Genomic DNA, 22073 nt, shown 5'->3' with positions numbered 1-22073 from the left:
ATTGATTATACATGCAGAATATTCTGTTAATCCAGTGAGTGAGACTCAGTGAAAACGTGCCAGCTGTTTCAGGTCATTTACAGTATGAGCACCTCCTCCTTTCACATGATTTAGCTCGGGAATCATCTCATGGGGCTGCCAGAGGCTGCTGTGATTGTGGTGGATGAAATGAGATACTAATTTGTCAAGGAAAGTTGTTGGGAGTCAAAGAAAGAATGGAATTGGTTCTTTTCACGGGACTGACATGTTGTTTCACCCGGACACTGCATTAAAGGACGATGGCACTTAGCCATGCATTCCTGATTAGGGATGGGAAGGAGGGATGAAAAGAGGGACTATGAGAGGTCAATGAATGGCAAGAGAAACAAGAACCAAAGCTGTGTGCATATGCATGTGTGTGAGCAAAGGCCCGTTGTCTGTTTATAAGCGCATAGATAGCAACTGAAACTAGGTTTGTGTTGACACTGGTCAAGCATGCAGGTCCCTACCCCTTAAATTTTACTTTAGTTTAAAAAAATATTTTTCCATCTTTATATTTCTGTTGGCTATTATTGTGCCTCCACAGTGAATTAAAAAAAAGTCCAAGAATATTATTCCTTCACACCTTCAGGACTATTTTTAGAAAAAGAGTGGGAGAGCAATAGTGGTAGGGGATTCTATAGTAAGGGGAACAGATAGGCGTTTCTGTGGCCGTAGACGTGAATCCAGGATGGTTTGTTGCCTCCCTGGTGCCAGGGTCAAGGATGTCACTGAGCGGCTGCAGGGCATTCTGGAGGGGGAGGGTGAACAGCCAGTGGTCGTGGTCCACATTGGTACCAACGACATAGGTAAAAAGAGGGATGAGGTCCTGCATCAAGAATTTAGGGAGCTAGGTAACAGATTAAAGAGCAGGACCTCAAAGGTTGTAATCTCTGGATTACTCCCAGTGCCACGTTCTAGTAAGTATAGGAATGGGAGGATAGAGCAGATGAATGCGTGGCTAAAGAGTTGGTGTAGGGGGGAGGGTTTTACTTTCCTGGATCACTGGGCCTGCTTCTGGGAAAGGTGGGACTTGTACAAGTCGGACGGGTTGCACCTGAACCAGAGCGGGACAAATATCCTTGCGGGGAGGTTTGCTAGCACTGTTTGGGGGGGGTTTAAACTAACTTGGCAGGGGGATGGGATACAGAGGGGAGCTGAAATAGGGGGGGATGTGCTGCCAATTATAGAGAAAAAAACAAGTCAGCTTGGTAGACGGGGCAAATATATAAGGGCAAGGCTGGATGGCATCTATTTTAATGCAAGGAGTCTTGCAAATAAGGTGGATGAACTGAAGGTGTTGATAAACACATGGGAGTATGATATTGTTGCTATCACGGAGACATGGTTGAGGGAGGGGCAAGACTGGCAGCTCAATATTCTGGGGTACAGAATCTTTAGGCGAGACAGAGGGGGAGGTATAAGAGGAGGGGGTGTCGCAATATTAATTAAGGAGTCAATTACTGCAGTAAGGAGGGATGATATATTAGCAGGGTCCTCTAATGAGGCCATATGGGTGGAGCTTAAAAACAAAAAGGGGGCAAGCACTTTGCTGGGAGTGTACTATAGGCCTCCAAACAGTCAGGGGGAGATAGAGGAACAGATATGTAGGCAAATCTCAGAGAAATGTGCAAATAATAGGGTAATAATAATGGGGGATTTCAACTTCCCCAATATTAACTGGGATAGTCAGAGTGTGAAAGGCTCAGAGGGTGTAGAATTCTTAAAGTGCATCCAGGAGAGCTTTTTGAGCCAGCATGTAGAAAGTCCTACAAGAGAGGGGGCGGTACTGGACCTAATTCTAGGGAATGTGGCCGGCCAAGTGGAAAAAGTGCTAGTAGGTGAGCACATTGGTGATAGTGACCATAATATGGTAAGATTTAAGGTGGTCATGGAAAAGGACAGGGATGGGCCGGAAATAAAGGTTCTAAATTGGGGGAAGGCCGATTTTAATAGGATAAGGCAGGATCTGGCCAAAATGGACTGGGATCAGCTACTTGTAGGAAAATCCGCATCGGAGCAATGGGAGGCTTTCAGAAGGGAGATTGAGATCGTACAATGGCAACATGTTCCCGTAAAGGTCAAGGGTGGTTCCAAAAACCACAGGGAACCTTGGATGTCAGGGGATATACGAGAATGGATTAGGAAAAAAAGGAGGGCTTTTGGTAGATACAAAAGGCTAAAGACGGAGGAAGCCCTAGAGGAGTACAAAAAGTGCAGGGGGATACTTAAAAAAAGAAATTAGGAGATCAAGGAGGGGCCATGAAATAACACTGGCGAGCAAAATAAAGGAAAATCCGAAGATGTTTTATAAGTATATTAAGGGTAAGAGGATAACGAGGGAAAAAATAGGGCCCATTAGGGACAAAAGTGGCAATCTGTGTGTGGAGCCGAAAGATGTAGGAGGGGTTCTAAATGAATTTTTTGCATCTGTTTTCACTATGGAGAAGGACGATGTAGACATAGAAATAGGGCGGGGGGACTGTGATATGCTCGAACATATTAACATCGAGAGGGAGGAGGTATTGGCGGTTTTAGCTGGCCTAAAAATGGATAAATCCCCAGGCCCGGATGAAATGTATCCCAGGCTGCTGTGTGAGGCAAAGGAGGAGATTGCGGGGGCTCTAACACATATATTCAGGACCTCTCTGGCCACAGGGGATGTGCCAGAGGACTGGAGAACCGCTAATGTAGTACCATTATTCAAGAAGGGTAGTAGGGAAAAACCGGGGAACTACAGGCCAGTGAGCCTAACATCAGTGGTAGGAAAATTATTGGAAAAAATCCTGAGGGACAAAATTTGTCTCCACTTGGAGAGGCAAGGATTAATCAGGGATAGTCAACATGGCTTTGTCAAGGGAAGATCATGTCTGACTAATTTGATTGAATTTTTTGAGGGGGTGACTAGGTGTGTGGATGAGGGTAACGCAGTGGATGTGGTATACATGGATTTCAGTAAGGCCTTCGATAAAGTCCCGCACAGGAGACTGGTCAAGAAGGTAAGAGCCCATGGAATCCAGGGTGCCTTGGCACATTGGATACAAAACTGGCTTAGTGGCAGAAGGCAGAGGGTGATGGTCGAAGGTTGTTTTTGTGACTGGAAGCCTGTGGCCAGTGGGGTACCACAGGGATCGGTGCTGGGTCCCTTGCTGTTTGTGGTCTACATTAATGACTTGGATATGAATGTAAAGGGTATGATCAGTAAGTTCGCGGATCATACAAAAATTGGTAGGGTGGTAAATAGCGAGGAGGGTAGCCTCAGTCTGCAGGACGATATAGATGGGTTGGTCAGATGGGCGGAACAGTGGCAAATGGAATTTAACCCGGAAAAGTGCGAGGTGATGCACTTTGGGGGGACTAACAAGGCAAGGGAATACACAATGAATGGAAAGACCCTAGGCAAGACGGAGGGTCAGAGGGATCTGGGCGTGCAAGTACACAGATCCCTGAAGGCGGCGGAACAGGTGGTAAGAAAGGCATATGGGATACTTGCCTTCATTAGCCGAGGCATTGAATATAAAAGCAAGGAGGTTATGATGGAGCTGTATAAAACACTGGTTAGGCCACAGCTGGAATACTGTGTGCAGTTCTGGTCGCCACATTACAGGAAGGATGTGATCGCATTAGAGAGGGTGCAGAGGAGGTTCACCAGGATGTTACCAGGGCTGGAGCGCTTCAGCTATGAAGAGAGACTGGGCAGATTGGGTTTGTTTTCCTTGGAGCTGAGGAGGCTGAGGGGGGACATGATTGAGGTGTACAAAATTATGAGGGGCATAGATAGGATGGATGCTGAGGAGCTTTTTCCCTTAGTAGAGGGGTCGATAACTAGGGGGCATAGATTCAAGGTAAAGGGCGGGAGGTTTAGAGGGGATTTGAGAAAGAACTTTTTCACCCAGAGGGTGGTTGGAGTCTGGAACTCACTGCCTGAAAGGGTTGTGGAGGCAGAAACCCTCACAACATTTAAGAAGCATTTGGATGTGCACTTGAAATGCCATAGCATATAAGGCTACGGGCCAAATGCTGGAATATGGGATTAGATTAGGCAGGGCTTGATGGCCGGCGCGGACACGATGGGCCGAAGGGCCTCTATCCGTGCTGTATTACTCTATGACTCTATGACTTGTGCTTTGAAACAATCTGAAGCAGCATTTACCTCACTCATCCAGGTCTATGTGCTGTCCAAATCAAAGAGAGCAAAATTGAAGAAGACTTCTAGACCTGTGAACGGACTGTAGGTCCTCTCCTCTTCAGATTTAGATAATAATTCAGAGCTTATCCTAGTCCCCGTGTGATAATCTGAGCAGTCGAATTCTACTAGGCCATTATAATTGTTGCTTTGAATTAGTTGAACAGAGCTGTCCTTTACCGTACAAGTTGGCTTCCTCAGCATCACCATTAATGTTTCCAGAGGTGAGAATTTCACTACCTCAAGACCAATTAGTGTCCTGAAGAATAATTGCAAAACTAAACCCATTGGGTATGGAAGAGTTCAGATGTCATATATGCTTAATTAAAGCTTGGGTTGCCAGCATGGAATCCCTGAGCACTTCAATTTAGCATCTAGTTATTTATTTACAATTAAATCCTTGGCATCATTTTCCTCTTACAAATAGTTGGAGAAAAGATTAACTTTACACACATTTTTGTAAGCAGGAGACTACCTGTGGAAGCCCTTCAAATGTAGCATTAGTTCTACCCTTGTTTTGCATCTATTCCTTCAGATGGAATGAAATCAGGAACATTATTACAGTGGCACAGTTTGAGATTTTCCTTCTAAACTAATAAAAGCATGAGGAATCCTTTGTGTTCTGTTGTGATGTTTCTAATAGTAAACAAAGGCTGTGTTACTTAATGAAATGAGAGCCTAGAAATTCAATGGCACGGTGCCCATTTTGCAGCTGTAAAAAGGATGCCTGAGGGTTCAATATGGTGGGCAGTGTGCATGCACTCATTCTGTGGCAGAAGTGCGTTGCCCACCATATCGGTCAGAGCTGCTCAGTAGGTATGCAAAGCGCCTGCCTGAAACTGCCGTTAAGCCTTTGCCAAATCAGTCTGCGAATTTCCGCAGCATGCACTGTGCATGCGGTGGTCAGTTTCTTCAGGTGCTCAGCAGCCAAACCAGCAGTACTTAAAGGGACTGCTGGAGAATGCCACCCAAAAGCTAAGTTGAAAGTTTTTTACTTGCTTTATTGTGGAGCCAGGAGGAACAGAAGTGTTTCTCCCAGTGCCACATTAAAACTGCGGGCCGCTGCTGGCCATCACTCACCCCCCTCCCGATTGCTTCCCCCCCCACCCCCCGCCCCAGTCTCTTCTGAGGCACTCGGCCAGCATCCAAGCCGGCTGATCTTCCTACTCCCCTGGTACTATATTAATGAGGTCGGCTGACCTATTTGCCATGGTCCTGTCACCGGCCTCATTAGCGTGTAACGTGTACTGCACTGGGATCACGCTCCGATTTGGGCAGGATCCAATTTCTAGGCCAAGAAATTCAAAACTCTCAGAAGAAACAACGTTTAATTCTTAGATATTGCTGGACAAATCCTCAGATTGGGAGGAAATTTTAGGACCTCAAATTATACAGTGGGATACCATTGTATGAATAATAATCTGTTTGTCTATAATTCCTCTTCCAACCATTTATTTTAAATGGGTTAACATCCTTCACTAAGTAGCAGAGGTGGGTATTTCGGATGAACATACTTGTAGTCTACAGTGTAATTTTGGGGCAGTCTCAAAATTGATGCACAGTATTTTGGTAACTTTTGAAAATGAGGTTCAGTTTGTTCTAGACATTTACTAGCAAATTCAATACTGTACTAATTTAACAAAACATTTTGAGCCTTTCTACTTTTCCAGTATCTATAGCTTTGCCATCTATAATTCTCTTCTGAAACTATGGGCTGGATTTTACGAACCTCGGTGGGTCCGTGGCGGGCAACGTCGATGGCGGGTCCCGACCCCGCTGTTGGCTCCATCCCGTACTCTGAAATGAATTTACCGACATTGGGCTTGTTAAGCCCGCCCAGCGTGTTTCCCGGCCAATTAGAGGATATCATTTGATGACGTGTCATCAGCCGGTTTCCTTAAAGGGACCATGGCCAGCTTTCTTTTGACATTTGTACTGTCAGTGTTCTACAGCATTGAGGTGCTACAAACACTGACAATGACTGCACAAAGGCACAGAGCTGCACCCAGGCTCTCCCATGACTCCCTCCATATGCTTATGGAAGGAATCACAGCACACAGGGAGGTCCTCTTCCCTTCCCAGAGGCGGAAGAGACGTCCCTCTGAGAGCAACACAGCCTGGTTGCACATTGTAGAGGAGGGCACAAGCAGGGATGTGGTCAGGAGGATCTGGGTGCAGTGCTGTAAACGTTTCAATGATCTCAGTAGATCACGAAACATTAGTACAAAGCCACACTCAACCACATCCTGCTGTACCTCTCATCACATCCCCATCACTCTGGCTCCCCTACCCTACTCCTGCACATCCTTCTCGCACCAACTTACCTTGCACCTCCACCCACCCCTCTTTATCTACATTATCACTTCCTCATCTCACCTTTATTTTCAACACTTTGCGTTCTTGGACAGATCTGTGTGCACCTTTGGAAGTGGCGTAGTGAGTTGCAGTGAATGGTGAGACATAACGGTATCCCCTGCAATGGTGATGAGTGTGAAAGGAATGGCTTGGGCATTGTAGGGATGCTTTATGGTGTTGGTGTGGGGTGGTGCCAACCTGGCGCATCATGCGGCAGCCAGGGTGTACAGCATCACGTTAAGTAAATCTGGCCAAGATGAGGCCATCCCTGGCCTCCTGGTCAGCAATGTGGTTGGGTGCTGATGCCCTGTGTCCTGTGCAGCCTCAGTTGATTGCGGAGAAGGTTGGTGATGCGGGTGTGCCTGGTGATGCTGGTGTTGGGGCTCTGAGGACCAAGGTAAGAGAGTTTCAAGGGCACCCATGCTGATGGAATAGATGGCAGGTGAAGTTGAGATGACGGAAGTGATCTGTCAATGGTGGGCAAGGTAGTAAGGTCAGACTGGATGGAGACTTGTGTAAAGACTTGCAGCATCCTGAATCTGTAGTGGAAATGCAGTTTAGAAAAGCAAGTGGTTAACGGAACATTTCTCAATCAGCTGGGAGCTTTGACTTGGCTTTTGAAACTGTCAACTCCTCAGCTGATTCAATGGCTAATGACCTCCCGCCTCAGCTTCACAGATGAGGTCTAGGCACAGCGGGAAACCGGTGGGCAACCAGTCAAATCCAAAAAAGCTGGGGAAAAAAAACATTGATTAGTGGCTGTAAACAAGCCACTAAAGATTTTAATTGCCTCCCCCGCCGCGGCATGTTGGGTCTGCTCAGCGCTGACAGACCCGACATTTGGTAAAGGCGCATGGCAGCTGGTTCACAGTGTGGTCCTGATCCATTGGGGAAAAAAAACACTTTCCCACCCAACCTGCCACTGATCACACCCACTGACCCCCCCTCTGCAAAATCCAGCCCTATGTTGCCCCACTACTGTTGTCCCTACCTTCAAAAGCCTCCAAGAAACCTCTCTCTTTGACAGAGCCTTTAGTCCCTCCCCTTTCCTCATTGATAATTATTTTGTCTACTGCCCAGTATTTCCACCTCTTCCCCTTGTAAATGATCTGAGTCATTCTTCTATATGTGGAGGAATTGTATAAATCTAAATTGTTCTAAACAATGCTTGGAATTGTTAAATGATATTTATTACAAAAATGACCTTTGGAAATCATTAATCAGACTAGTGACCATAACTCAGTGTAGTATTGTGGATTTGACGACTGCTATTATTCTATCCGAAATGGCTGTTCCTAATATAGCCTGTGATATCACATCGTGAATTCTGTTAGTTCTTCATAATCTCCCACTCTCTTTCATTGACAACACAGTTTGATAAAATTTAAAAGTCATTATTTCCTTTTGTTCCTAATGAACTCACATCTACATAGCTCAATTTACCTTCTAAAGTGTCCAATACAATGTTGCATTACTTTCTGAAATCGGAAATCAAGTCCCAGTACCACTGCTAAATCTGGAAAAGTAGATTCTGGTCATTTAGGCTGGTTATATGGGCCACATGCATTTAACTCTTGACATGGAACTGTTTTACCCTGTGTCATGGCATCACCGCACCTATCAGACAGCAAAAAATATTTTGAGCACTATTCTGAACAAAAACTGGGTTGCAGATTTCTTGGAAATAGTTTCAGTTCAGGGAAAGCCAACTGAAAACCAACAAAGAACATTGATTCCCTTTGTTCCAGTTTGTCACAGAGGAAGAGTTTACAGTGTTATAGTTCATGAAGAATTTCAGCAATTTCACAGCTATTTGGGTTCCCAATATGCAGTTTAACCGTGGTATCAATATTGCATGAAAAATGTAATGTCGAGGATTCCAGAACCTAACTTGAATATAAGTTCACTCAATCACTTTGCTTTTCAGAATCAACGTTTCCACTGGTAAGTTTACCTTTTTACAGTTTGTTGTGTTTATGGGATTCACTTCTATTCCAGGCTCTCGGTGATAATAAATTGTAGCCGCCATCTAGATTTCTAGTTCATTTTGACCTCTGACGTGCGCATTTTTCTATCTGGTCTGTGTGCTCATGCAGGCAGCAGAGATTTATTTAAAAAGAACTCGCTAATCATGATTCTCCGCAGCACTGGTGCTTGTACTTTTGACAGCATTCATTTATCAAAAGAAGTGCTTACAGATTTAGGTCGTTAGTCTGTGAGTTGTTAGGTATTAACAGTTTGCATTCCTTTACAGTTTAAAAAAAAATTTAAACCTTTTATGGCACTTGTTCCAATGCATCATAAAGCAGCACTTAGTATGAAAGATCCTGTAATGTGTAGAAGCAAGAGGTGAGCGTTATAATGGTCTATCACATGAGTGGAAAAATGCCTGGAATGCTTCACCCCGGTGAAACATTTTTATTCTTTGGGTGCATGGTAGAACATAAACCAATGGGTACGTCTTGAAATGAATTATTGAGCATAATGCAGTTCTGCCAGATGTTAAGGGCTCAAATTTCCAAGCCCCGTGGAGGCGGGTTTGGAGACGGGAGTGGGGGGAAAATTGCAGAATCGGGGAGCACAAACTCTTCCCGCCCCCATGTCCGTTTCCCAGGAGGCGGGTACCCGATCTGTGCTGGGAGCCGCCTCCCCGAGGCGGAAAGGGGATTAGTGCCAATTAACTGCCTATTAACAGGTAGTTAACAGGCAGTTTTTGGCCTCATCCCTATTTTTAGCCCTGAAGTGTGGGCTGCCCGACTGCTCCAAACCACGCCAAGTTAGTGAGGCGGACCGTCTGGCTGAAGGGCTTGGAGGGTTCGAGATGTCCGGTGTTCAGGTGAGTGATGGGTGCATGAGTGCAGAGGTAAGTGTGTTTGGTGTGTGTAAAGTGTTTAAATAAGTTTTACTTACCTTTACTTACTAATGCAGGCTTCCTTCCTTCAGGTCTCGGGAGTCCCTCATCTCACCGGCACAGAAAGCAGAATGGCCGCGAGCTGTCAAAAGTTGTAGCATTCAGTTTTCTGTTCTGGAGAGATTTCTAACTGAGTCTGTGGAGAAGGACTCAAGTTAGAAGTCAGATTGTCAGTGTTTGACAGCTTCACAGAGCTGTCAAATGTTGATATTTCATCTGTCAAAAGCTCTTGTTAGTCTGTAACCGGGTGTCCCTTAATTGGCCTGCTGTGCGGGCTCAACAAGGTCAATCAAGGGAAAATCGCGTGGGTTGGCCACAAATCGATGGAGGCGGGACTACAACCCAAAAAGTGGGAGACCCGCCTCCATCACATCCCCATTGACAAAATCCAGCCCTAAGTGTTCACTATTTTTGTGTCTCATGATATTTTAAACATATGAATGATCACTTTTGGTTTCCAGAAGGTATAAAACATCAATCCTTAGGATTGTGCAATTACTAATTATGCCCAAAAATAAATTATATTTATTGATGAGGTAAAAGAAAATGTAAGTTGTGCTTGGGTTGGCATTGTTTTTTTCTCTTCTACCATATTTAAAAAAATGGTTTCCCTTGCCCCACCTGCCTAGGTTTCTGATCTCCATAGGGCTGATGCAGTGAACTTGGCAAAAATGGAGGTGGGATCACGTCGTTCCTGCGATCCTTCACAAATTGGATAGGGTAGTTGACCATGCCCAATTCATTAGGTGGTCCTGGAATGTCAGTGCACTCTGTTAGCCCTGAATTGGCCTTCAGGTTTCTACCAATACTGCCCCATATTCGGCCACTGTTGTTTTATTTTACATCAGATTAATAAATTAGACTTTTCGAGCAGTTCATTCAAATTCTTTTTACAAGCCACATGATGCAATCCTCTGTGGTGCTGCTTTAGGAGCCAACATACTTCTCCTGTATGAGTTCTGTTAGCACATGGATCCTTACTTGGGAGAATCCATTGTGATGTGTTAACCTGGCAGAGTGTTAACCAAAATATGACTATCCGATTAGACATGCTAATGGGACATAACCAATCAAATAATCAAACTTTGGTTCCTTCATCTCTTTGAAATTGATCTCTTGCAGAGAATTGGAATCTGACTTCATATATGTTGTTATAGGTGGATACACATCTTCTATGAGCAACTAAGCTGTGACAAAGTCCTCAGTTCCAGTACCACACGCTCCCCACTCAAGGTTCAAAATACTGAAGCTGAAGGTAAGAAACATGTACAATGGAGGAGGGCACTTGTATCTAATCACAGTATTGTGCGAACAGAACAAAAAAATGTGAAGAGAATTTATTATAATTTTAATAGTTTTGAACGGCACATTGTGTTGGAACTATATTGCCTGGCAGAATGGGTTGGTGGAATGCAAGGTTAATTTTCTCAAATAACTGTGCTGCTAATTTCAGCTCCAACACTGTTGGAAGGCACTATGTGAAGGCCAGATACTTTTCCACAGAGAGCATGGGAAAATTAGAGGGAAACTTGTACCTGGCCTGTTCCAGCAGGTAAAATATTGGTAAATACATGTAAGCTGCTCACTCATCCCCCCCACCTTGCCTGCAGTTGGTGTGTAGTCTCGGGAAACTTGGGAATGGCACACAAACCACAGGAAGTTTCCTTTCAAATACAGGAAACTTTCGATTAACTGGCCCCTAAATAACCGGAACGCTCTATCCACCGGCAAAATTCAGGAGTCGGTACAGATAACTTTTATTACTTTTATTTATTTATTTTACTCCATTTGTTGCTGTGCAAGGGTGTAGCTGAAGCTGTTGCTAAGCTACAGAGACACTTGCAACTTGTGCGGATTGTTTTGAAGCTGTTGCAGGGTTTGTTGCTTTATACGGAGCTCTGAGCTCCGTATCTTTTACTATAGCGTTCGGTTATCCGGAATTGTTGATGAACCGGCACCACGTCGGTCCCGCCCGCGCCGGATACCAGAAAGTTTCCTGTATTAAAGTCTATTTTCTTCATTTTTTTAATCCTTTCTGTGAAAGTCAAATATTTTCAAAAATCAGTATGTAGAATCAGTAGGAATTCCTTTTTAGTATTTGCTGCATATTGATCATAGAATCATAGAAATTTACAGCACAGAAGGCCATGCGACCCTGTGATGGCCGAAAAAGAGCTATCTGGCCTAATCCCACTTTCCAGCTTCTGGTCCGTAGCCTTGTAGGTTATGGCATTTCAAGTGCATATCCAAGTATTTTTTGAATGTGATGAGAATTCTATGAGCTCTGCCCTCTTGATTTCACTTCTGAAACCATGTTGCTCCACTATTGCTGTCACTGCCTTCAAAAGCCTCCAAGAAACATATCTTTAACTGTGCCTACACGAATCACTCGAAAAGCTACACAAATCACTAATACAGATTCACAAATCACAAAGTAGCAATACAGGTTAATAAGGCCATGAGAAAAGCAAACCAAGCACTGGGGTTTATTTAAGAGGGATAGAATTGAAAAGCAGGGAAGTTATGTTAAACTTGTATAGAATCTTGGTTAGACCACACTCTGAGTACAGTGCACAGTTCTAGTCTCCATATTCTAAAAAGAATATAGAGGCATTAAAGAAGGTGCAAAAATGATTCACAAGGATGATACCAGAACAGAAAGCTTAAAATTATCAGGAAAGACTGATTGACTGGTGCTCTTTTCTCTAGAAAAAAAACAAGGCTAAGGGGTGACCTGATAGAGGTCTTTAAGACAATGAAAGGGTTTGATAGGGTAGACGTAGAGACTATGGGGGCGATTTTCCCACTGGAGGTGAGATGGAGGCAGGTTTCAGTTTGGGTGGGCTTGAAACTTGCCTCCACTGATAGGTTTCAAAATTTTGCGATTTTCCCATGATTGTCCACTTGATTTCAGAGGTGTGGGATGCCTTGTTCAATTAGTGTTTTGGGACTGAAACTCACCTCTGTTGACAGCACTTTTCCAGTCTGATTTTATGGCTTCTTGCTCCCTTGGCTCACTCCACAGTGTTTCTGCTTTTCCTGCACCACCTCCAGCATCTTTTGAGATACCTATGTCCAATTCCAAGGCAAGGGCCTATCCAAGACTCTCAGATGAGGTGCTGCAAATGTTGTTTGAGGGGGTGACAGCTAGCATGGAGGTGCTCTTCCACTCATCTCGGAGGAAGAGGCCTGCCAAAGAAACCAAGGCTGTGAGCGTACAACTGGCAAGGGATATAACCTGTATATAATCTGTGTGCAGATTGGGAGACTGTTTCTGTGTATTGATGAAATGCCATCCCTGTTTGAAAGTATTAAAATGATTTGAAGCCAAAATGTTGGCGTTATGCCATCTGTTCCTTCGCCTTAGGCAGCTCCACATTGCGGGCACCACCACACTTGCATTGTCTGGTTGGTGGCCTGAGTGAAAGGAGGCCAGAGAGTCATGTCCATTGTCAATGAAGTCCCAGGATGGAGCCAAGGAAATGTGCCAACTTGGGCAACCTATGCAAATCTGGCCATGATAAGTTCATCCCTTGCATCTCTGGCAGCCTTGTGCTCACATGCTGCCACTGCTGCTGGTCGATACACCAGTGCTCTGACCTCCTCCTGCTCCTCCTCTTTCTCCTCCTCATCTTCATCTGAGGAGGGCTGGAACTGAGCCGCTTGCTCATCAGGAAGCTGCAAGCCATGACGCTGTGCCATGTTGTGCAGTGTACAGCAGACTATGACCATTCTGGAGACCCTGTATGGTGTATACTGCAGGGCTTCACCTGATCGGTCAAGGCAATGAAAGCGCATCTTCAACAACCCAATGGCCTGCTCTATGATGGACCTGATCGAAGTGTGGCTGGTGTTGTAGCACTCTTGAGCCTCGTTAGCTGGCCTCCTGATCGGCATCATTAGCCACTTCAGGGGATAGCCTTTGTCACCAAGGGGCCATCCATTAAGTTGGCTTGGTGGATTGAAAAGCAGAGGAACATTAGAGTGCCCAGGATGAAAGAGTCATGGCAATTTCCACAGAACTTGGCACAAACATGCAAGAACTCCTTCTTGTGTTTACACACCAGCTGTACGTTGAGGGAATGCAAGCCCTTTCGGTTGACAAAGATAGCTGGGTTGTGATGGGGCACCCTAAGGGCCACATGTGTGCAGTCTATGACGCCCTGCACCATTGGCATGCCTGCCATATTTGCGAATCCAACCGAACGGGCGGTTATACTTGCTTGATCCCTTGTGAATTGGATGTAATTGTGGGCCTTAGCAAAAAGGGCATCGGTAACCTGGGTGATGCAACTGTGGGCGGCTGACTGGGAGATGCCGCTGATGTCTGCTGATGATCCCTGGAAGGAGCCTGAGGCAAAGAAATTGAGTGTGGTGGTGACTTTGACAGCCACTGGTAAGGGGTGTCTACAGGTTCCTCTGGGCACCTGCTCTTGCTGCAGCAGGCCGCAGATCTCTCGGACAACCTCTCACGAAAGTCTCAACCTCCTTTGGCACTGCTGCTCACTAATGTTGAGGTAGCTCATCCTTTGTCTGTAAACCCTCTGTGGGGGTATCTCCTGCGACAAGGGGCCTCGATGCACTGGTGCCTTCTGCCCTGTGCAGCATCGGGTGGTTGAGCAGGAGGTTGGGGCTCCTGCTGATGTTGCTGCTGAGCTGCCTGGTTCTGCTGCTGCCCTCATCCTCATCTGAGGTCCATGCAGAAAGAAAATGAATGGTTCCCATGCTGCTTGTAGATGCCTCCTTTGGGGAAGTGCTCATTGCCGGCGGGGAGAGGGTCTTCCAAGGAGGTCTCACAGTTGATGGAGTCAAGCTGCAGCACCTCTGACTTCGGAAAGCCTCCTAAAAGTGCTCAGAGATCTTTTAAAGCCAAGATCTGGCATCTGCAAGTAATCCTTGCTGCAATAAACGATGTCTTGTTAGACCTGCAGCAGTGAGGAGGCCACCCATGAGTCAACCCGCCAGGTTTACCTGGCATGGTTCAGGAGTTGCGTGGAGCACGGCGAGATGCTGGGAAATTCACGAGGGCCTCTCAAAATAGGCTTAGAGAGGCCCTTAACAAGTATTTAAGGAAGTTAATTAGCGCAATGGCCAGCTGGAGGCGGGAGCGTTTCCCGACCTCCAAAACCGTCGCCGGCAAAATCCCACGGTGGCGGGTTCCAAACCCGACCTCTTTGAATCAAATTTTACCGCCTCCAAACCCCCCGCCTCCGACGTCAGAAAATTGCCCCTGATGTTTCCACTTGTGGGGTAGACTAAAACTAGAGGTCATAAATATAAGATAGTCACTAATAAATCCAATAGGGAATTCAGGAAAATCATCTTTACCCAAAGCGTGGTAAGAATATGGAATACGCTATCACAAGGAATAGTTGAAGCAAATAGAATAGATGCATTTGAGGGAAATCTAGATAAGCACACGAGGGAGAAAGGAATAGAAGGGTATGCTGATGAGGTTAAATGAAGAGGGATGGGAGGAGGCTCATGTGGAGCATAAACGGCAGCATAGACCAATTGGGCCAAATGATTGTTTCTGTGCTGTAGACTCGATGTACCCATTTTTTTGTGCGCTGCCCAGTGTTTCATCTCTTCCCATTGTAATTGCTCTGAAACATTCTTCTACATGAGGAAGAATTCTATAAATCTAAACTGTCCAAACAAAGCCTCACTATAAATATATATCCAACCATGCAAATTGTCTGCAGGTAATTGTTCAAACAAAGAATCCAATCCATCTCCAGGGATTAACTTAGGGAGCTACATGAGTGAACGCCAAGTCACTCTACAATTTCTGCATGAGATACAGTAGGTTGCATTGGACTGTCAATCTGTAAGGCATATAGGTCCCAACCTTCCTCTTGGGTGCAGGTATATGAATATTACTTAGCCTGAGACAAATATAATTTTCATCCAATTGCAATGGTAACATTCTATTCAAACATCATCGACACTTACCATCTCTGCCCAAATCAGCTTTGTTTTGGGATCTAAATTGTGCACAGTCACATCTGGAATTTAGGTCTAAGATTGCAATTGAGGCAGGACAGATGAATGGAGACAATTGTGCAAAAACATAGAATGCATTTTAAGAATAAGTTTAATTGAGTGCCTGGTGTGTTGGAAAATCTGATAGATCCGAGAGGATGCTGCTTGGAATGGCGCTGCAGCCAGGCCGTAGTTGTACAAGTCAAGGGCATCTACTTATCCCTGAAGTTTTTACTTCCATTTGTGGTACAAAATAAAAATATTTCAGATATAGTTTTGATGCATCGTTAGCTGGTTTGGATGTTATTCCTTGTACATTATTGTAGAAAAAAATATATATCGTGACTGGTAATAGTGTTCAATGTATAATATATGTAGCACACAATAGCCTTCAGGAAGTGATCCTAGTGATCGATGTTGGGAAAGACCATAATTGCTGAAGGAAATTTCTCTGAGATACTTGTTGGACCACTCAGGGTAATTGAATTCCAAGAGGGTGATCCATCAGTTGAAACAGATTGAGAAGTGATTGCAGTGATATTTACTGGAATGGCCTGAACCTTTGGCTGTGTTTTCTTTTCTTCTGCTAGTTGGTACGTTTGTACTGCCAACAATAATTTACCACTTGGCATTAATGGTAAAAGCTCACTCCTGCCAGATTTTGAATGTTCCAGTCCAAATCTTGTAATAGGAACTCACCATTGAGGTTAACAAAATCATCAGTTCTGATGAAGGCCATACAGCCCACTTGACTTGTTCTTGTCTCAATCATCTTTTCTGACACCTGTTTCAGCTGATGGATCACCCTCTGTGATGAGAAATATTTTCAACCATCTGCTTTAAACTTGCACTTTACCTACCCACATAAAATGAGTTAAAGGACAGTAATGTTCTGACCTTTCAGGAAGAATTTTCTTAAAGCTGAGATTTTAATTGCTGCTGTGGGTCTAGTTTTCAGTGGCTTCTGTATTCCTGTGTCTTTTTGAGGCAGGGGAGAGGATGAATGGATGGGTAACAATGAGGTTCATCTGCACCAAAGGCAGTCTGCCCTCACAAACTATTATCCATGGACCTGTGCATAAAGTCCCAGGCGCAACCACCTGGGTCCGTCATAATAGTCTATATTCGCATTCTAATGTTCACTAGGGAATTAGTGATTGAGTTGTGCCATGAACCTCCACCACAAGGCTAGCACTGCCAGTGCCTGTCAATGATGCAATTGCCCTCAACTTCTATGTTACAGACTCACTCTGAGCTACCACAGAGCAAATCTGCAGTGCCCTGATATACTAAGCAGGCCAATGATGCTTTATTCAACAGGGCAAACACTGTGCCTGTTTGGGGGGTTGGTGGGGGGGGGGAGAAGCATCAGAATGAGAGGGCACTGCAATCCTTCAGGCTGACAGGATCCTCAAATCCCAAGGGAGTATTGATAGTACACAGATGGCCAAGTTAAACCATGACTGCATGTTAAAGGAACATTGGTACTAACTGGTAAAAGGCAAGTTCAGAACTGATGTCAGGAAACGCCTCACCATACAAAGAGTGATTAATATCTAGAATCGCTTTCGGGGTGAGGTAGTGGAAGCAGAAAATCTAGAGTCCTTTAAGAGGCAGTTTAGATGGATTGTAGATTTCTGCAGAAGGGTGCACTGGATAGGCAGAATGCCCTTCCTCATTTATTTTTTAAATCTTTGTTGCCTGGGCAACAGTAAACCTTCGTAATGGCTCTCTTCATCTAATCCATCAGCATCTTAAAGCCAGTGAAGAGAGCCTTGGAGATTGAAGCCCAAGGCCTCCATAGTAGCAATGTGAGCATTCAGAAAAGTTACACCCTGCAAAAGACTCTTGTCACTGGGGACTCTGGTGCAGATGTAGCTGGAGTTATGTACTCCATGGTGGACTTCAGATCAGCGGTTACACACAACTAAACAGTTGTGAGTAGTGGGCTGCTCCATATACGACATTAGACTTTTCAGGATGTGTTTCACACTCAAGTGGCTGCACAAAATGTGTATACTCAGATAGCAGCTCATTTCAGTGCAGAGCTTGAGATCCAACTCCCAGGCCCTCCAGCTGAGGAAGGATGTGCATTGGCACTCAGGCCAGCAAATTCCCACACCATCACTGTCACTGCCCTTCCTTATTCAGGCTCACTGATATACCCTCCTCATAATGATTAAATGCCTCGGGGTGGTTCTACTTGGGTTGGTGCTGCGATGGGTGGAATGTGTGATGTAGGGTTCTGTGATGGCATAGGAAGCTCTGCCTGGTTCTTGAGCATGCCTGTAGAAACAGAAAAGGAACATATATGTTAGAATGCTGGCTGCAATGCACCCCTTCTAATGTCACTTGCATGGCAGTATACTGTGTGGCATGGTGTTGCAATCTCTGACAATGAGTGTGCGGGTCAGTGGGCAAGTAGAAGAAATGACACGAGAAGCATATTAGCCTTTCGGTTGTCAGATGCTTCCAGCTTCACCCTCCCCCGGTCCCTCTATAAAAATGTGCCTTCTCAAATGTACTCGAAAGCAAGTAGTTTGGGGGCCCTCCTGCACGTGGTCTGCTACTATGTCCTGGAGCAGAGAAGGAATGTTGAGATGTTGGAAGTGCCTGTCCTATAATCCATCGTGTGCATGAGTACATGTAGATGTTTTGTTGGAGGAATTTGTTGTATGAAGCCCTTTTGAGATCTCCAAGGGGTCATTTTCAACTTTGCCTGTCAGAGCGAATTGGCGAACCTTTATAGAACCCGGCCAATTCTCGTTCCGTTGACTTTAGTGGTGATTCAATCCACCAGGTTATGTGGCAAAGTTGAAAATTACCCCCCAGGTGCCTAACAGTTGCAGTGATAATTTGCAGCTAGAGTTGATGGCCAGCTGCAATATGGGGTTACATTGCAAGTCAAATGTCTGTAAGGTTGTCTGAATGCTTTATATGGGCAGCAGTCAATGGGTCATCGGGTGTAACGTGCATATTTTGCTCATCTACTTTGTATAAATTACTGGTGGGTAGCCTTATCTTTATTGATTTCTCAGCATCTAATAAATTATAAATGTGATACCAATCTTTCTTGCAGACCACATTGATAAATTTTACCACTTCCTTCCAGAGTCACCATAGCACTCCTCTACAGGGAGAGTGCCCCAGGGTATCCTTCTTCTATTGTTATATCTGTATCTGGGTGTTGCCACTGTTTATTATAACTATAGACAATAGCCCTGAATTTGTGGCCGGAGGCTTTCCATGGGTGAGGCCTCCGACTGGCAAAAAATCTACGAACTTACCTTCTGCCTCGGGATCCATGGAGACTTGCTCTCCTGGCCCTCTATGCGTAGACATGCGCAGGCGGTTCACGAGTGCCCCTGGGATCATGTGGGCTGGCCCAACGAATGACAGAAGGGGATCTCCATTCCGTATGTACGGAAACCCCATAAGTATGAATGAGAATACCCAAAAAAATACCTCTACGCTTCAAATAAAGTTTAAAAAAAACCTATCACATATTTAAAATTAATTAAAATGACATTTAATTAAATATTTAAAACAAAAATGTAATTTTTTGAAAAATTAATTTACATGTTTTAAAGGGGCTAAAAATAAACTTACCTTTCACAGGTTTTTAAATGCATAAATTATAGAGAGAATTTTTTTTTTTTTTAAACTCTTATGTTGGTAAAACAGGCCTTATGCCTGCTTTTACCAGGCGGAAGAATTTCACAGGCATTCATTGGGCAAATAGTCCAATTCTCCGCTTGCAGATGCCCTTTTCCCGGGGATGCGGAGGATCTGTCAAGAGAATTCTTGACAGATCGCAAGTTCCGGGTTTTAGCGCATACCTAAACCCGGAAGTTGCGAGGCCCTTACGGGCGCGTGCGCACCTCGTACACATCCGGAGGGGTCGCAAATTACGGCCCAATATTTAATCACTTCTCTACAATTTTTGCAAAAAAAAATTGCACCTTTTTTAGATGGCTTCAGTTGCCCCAAAGCTGGAAGTTTCCTGTCAATATGCCACAAACATTGGGGGGGGGGGAGGGAAAGGCATCAGACCCATCAAGGCTTCACCATCCAAACAGCAGTCAAACCTGGCACACCATTGTCCCACTCCCAAACTATAAATTCTCCTGGAAAAGGCAAAAAATACTGAGGAAATAAAAAGCTATGGCCAATTTAGAAAAAACTCTTGAGAATGCACCTTCAACTCCCTAAGGCTGTTGAGCAAGGCAAAGCTTCCCAGTAGCTTGCCACTAATGTATAAGTAGAACAAGCCCTGGGGGAATTCATCAATGTGCTACTCAAGTGAGTGAAAAGTCCACACTGTAATGTTCCATGACCACTGTGGAAAAATCTACTTTATGACTTCTAAATTAAGTTCACAAAATATCTTTGTATGACAATTCAGCAGTAAAAAAAAAGTTTTAATATTTGCAATCAGGATCATCATTAAGTATTTCCAGATTAATAGTTTAGGTGCAGCACCCTCTATTTCGCCTCATTCATAGATCTTAATCACAGTCTTGGAAGAACACTCTTTTGCAATGTGACGCCTCATATTCTACCCTGCCATTGTTGTGAATTTATGGATTGCATTTTTGATTAGCGAGGTTTTGTGCTGTGAACCTTCACCAATTAGGCACAGGTTTGAGGCTGACCAAATATGTTTCCTATAGGACCCTCAGAATCACAAGCGAGAAAGTGTAATCTCATCACTGTGAGCTGGGGTCAAATACATCAGTGTTGAAAGGAGTCCACCTCAATTTACCTGGAATAATATAAAGGACTAGAATTCCTCTCTTTTGTTTCACAAACCTCTCCTCATACTGTGTTGTGAATGAGAGGGGAAGAGCTGGAACTTAAATTCCAAACTAATCCAATGTAAATACTTTTGACACAGATTTTCATTTAAATATGCTCTGCTTGTTTTCTTTGTAAAAAGAAGCACATCTGGACATAGTTTACGATGTTTCAGAATGTGATCTTACAGATGTTAATGTTTTGAATGGACTGTGTGCAGCTGCACTTTGATTCAATGGCTCATTAGCTGAAACAGTATTGTGCCTTTGGGATTATGCATGGATTCACTATTGGATACCACAAACATGCTTTACAGTGGAGATGTTTCTTTTTTTCCCTTTATAACTGGAATAAAATGTGGCTTCATTGATTCCTGAAATATGTGGCTCACAATGTTGCCAAAGAATATTATTGCATTTTTTCACCTGCCTTCTCCTTCCCATTCATATTTTCTAACACAATATTTTGAACAGACCACACCCCACTGGAATCTTCAGCATAGCATGTAATGTGTGATTTATATAGAGATTGCATGCTCCACTGAGGAAAATTCCAATGTAATACTGAGATTTCTGCTCTCCATTTGTAGATTTCCTTTACTTTTTGTGAGAGTATTTTGACACAACCCTTTCACTTTGCCAACACTCAGTTTTGTTGAGAATTTATTGATTTACCACTGTTTATAACATTACTAATATTTACAATACTTTAATGAGTTATTGATTTTACATTATTGTTTTAATGCACACAATTCATGTTGATAGAAGAGTGGTAAATCCACCAGGGTTTTTGGTAGTGATAGCTATCAAGTAACATCTGCTGTCTGTAACATCTGTGAATGCTGGGTGAAGACACGGTTTTACTTGGTTATGATTTCCCCCTGTGGTAAAATAGCCTATTGACACTTAATGCTGAGGTTTACACATGGAGTAATGGTCTTTTGGAAGGTAACAGGAGCCCATGGAATTGTACTCCAATAAATTACATAGAAATACATAGAAGTTACAATGCAAGAACAGGCCATGCACCCCAACCAGTCCGTGGTGGTGTTTGCCCTCAACATAAGCAAATCACTCTAATCACATTACCCCACCCTGTTATCATATCCCTTTACCCCCTTTTGCTTCATCCACCTACTCAATCCAATCTAATCTTTATGTAGTTTCTGCCTCGACCTGGCTATGAATTCCACAGCCTCACACCTCTGTGTGAAGATGTTTCTCCTGTCATCTGTTCTAAATCTCTTTTGGGGGGGGGGGGGAAATTCGGTTGCTTTGCACCTCCTGTTAACGCCCGAAGAGAAATTCAGTGGGAGGTTAGTGGTGGCGGTAACTGTTAGCGCCCCATAGTGCTGCACCGCCGGCGATGACATCATCACCATGCGCAGCGCCCTGGCCACGATCTTCGGTAGCGCCCCCTGACCTATTGCTGGATGCTATGTCCGATGGGGTCAAGGCGGCCTACCTACGACCGGGGCGGCACTATTTAAAGGTGAGGTGCCGGGCGACCATTTTTGTTGCTGGCCACCTGCCAGCACCTGCCTCCGCTGCCGTCCCTGCTGGCCTCTCTCTGCCCCCCCCCCCCCCCCCCAACCTCCACGGAGTGCCGGCTGCGCTCCATGAGCCCCGCACTTCTCTTGAGTGCCGGGCTCTTTTGCCGGCACTCCAATCCCGATGGCCCAGCTGGGCCCCCGGGTCACGCTGCGCACGACCCCTCCCTTTTAAGAAGGGGAGGAAGGCCTGCAATACCGTGGCGCGACGTGCCGCAGTGTGTGGCGCTGTGGCAATAATGCCGCGATATTCCCTCGCAGTGACCCAAGAG

General features: G+C 44.7%; 1 protein-coding gene across 11 annotated transcripts in view; it reads left to right on the top strand.

Moving 5' to 3' along the window:
- LOC147108681 (extracellular sulfatase Sulf-2-like) overlaps window positions 1-22073 on the top strand; it is a 409937-nt gene that overhangs the window by 89788 nt on the left and 298076 nt on the right. For 10 of the 11 annotated variants that reach the window (XM_086005391.1, XM_086005393.1, XM_086005392.1 and 7 more), the window contains exon 2: window positions 10628-10725. The gene's annotated coding sequence lies outside the window, so the exon portion shown is untranslated. Of the gene's footprint in view, window positions 1-8307; window positions 8504-10627; window positions 10726-22073 lie in introns of all 11 variants that reach the window. The other variant, XM_086005385.1, reaches the window with a different exon arrangement.

Source organism: Somniosus microcephalus, chromosome 13 (assembly GCF_052327205.1).
Source record: "Somniosus microcephalus isolate GS21.2 chromosome 13, FLI_Smic_1.0, whole genome shotgun sequence".
Classification (NCBI taxonomy): Eukaryota; Metazoa; Chordata; class Chondrichthyes; order Squaliformes; family Somniosidae; genus Somniosus; species Somniosus microcephalus.
Note: the sequence above shows the minus strand (reverse complement) of the source record. Positions and strands in the feature narration are given on the sequence as shown.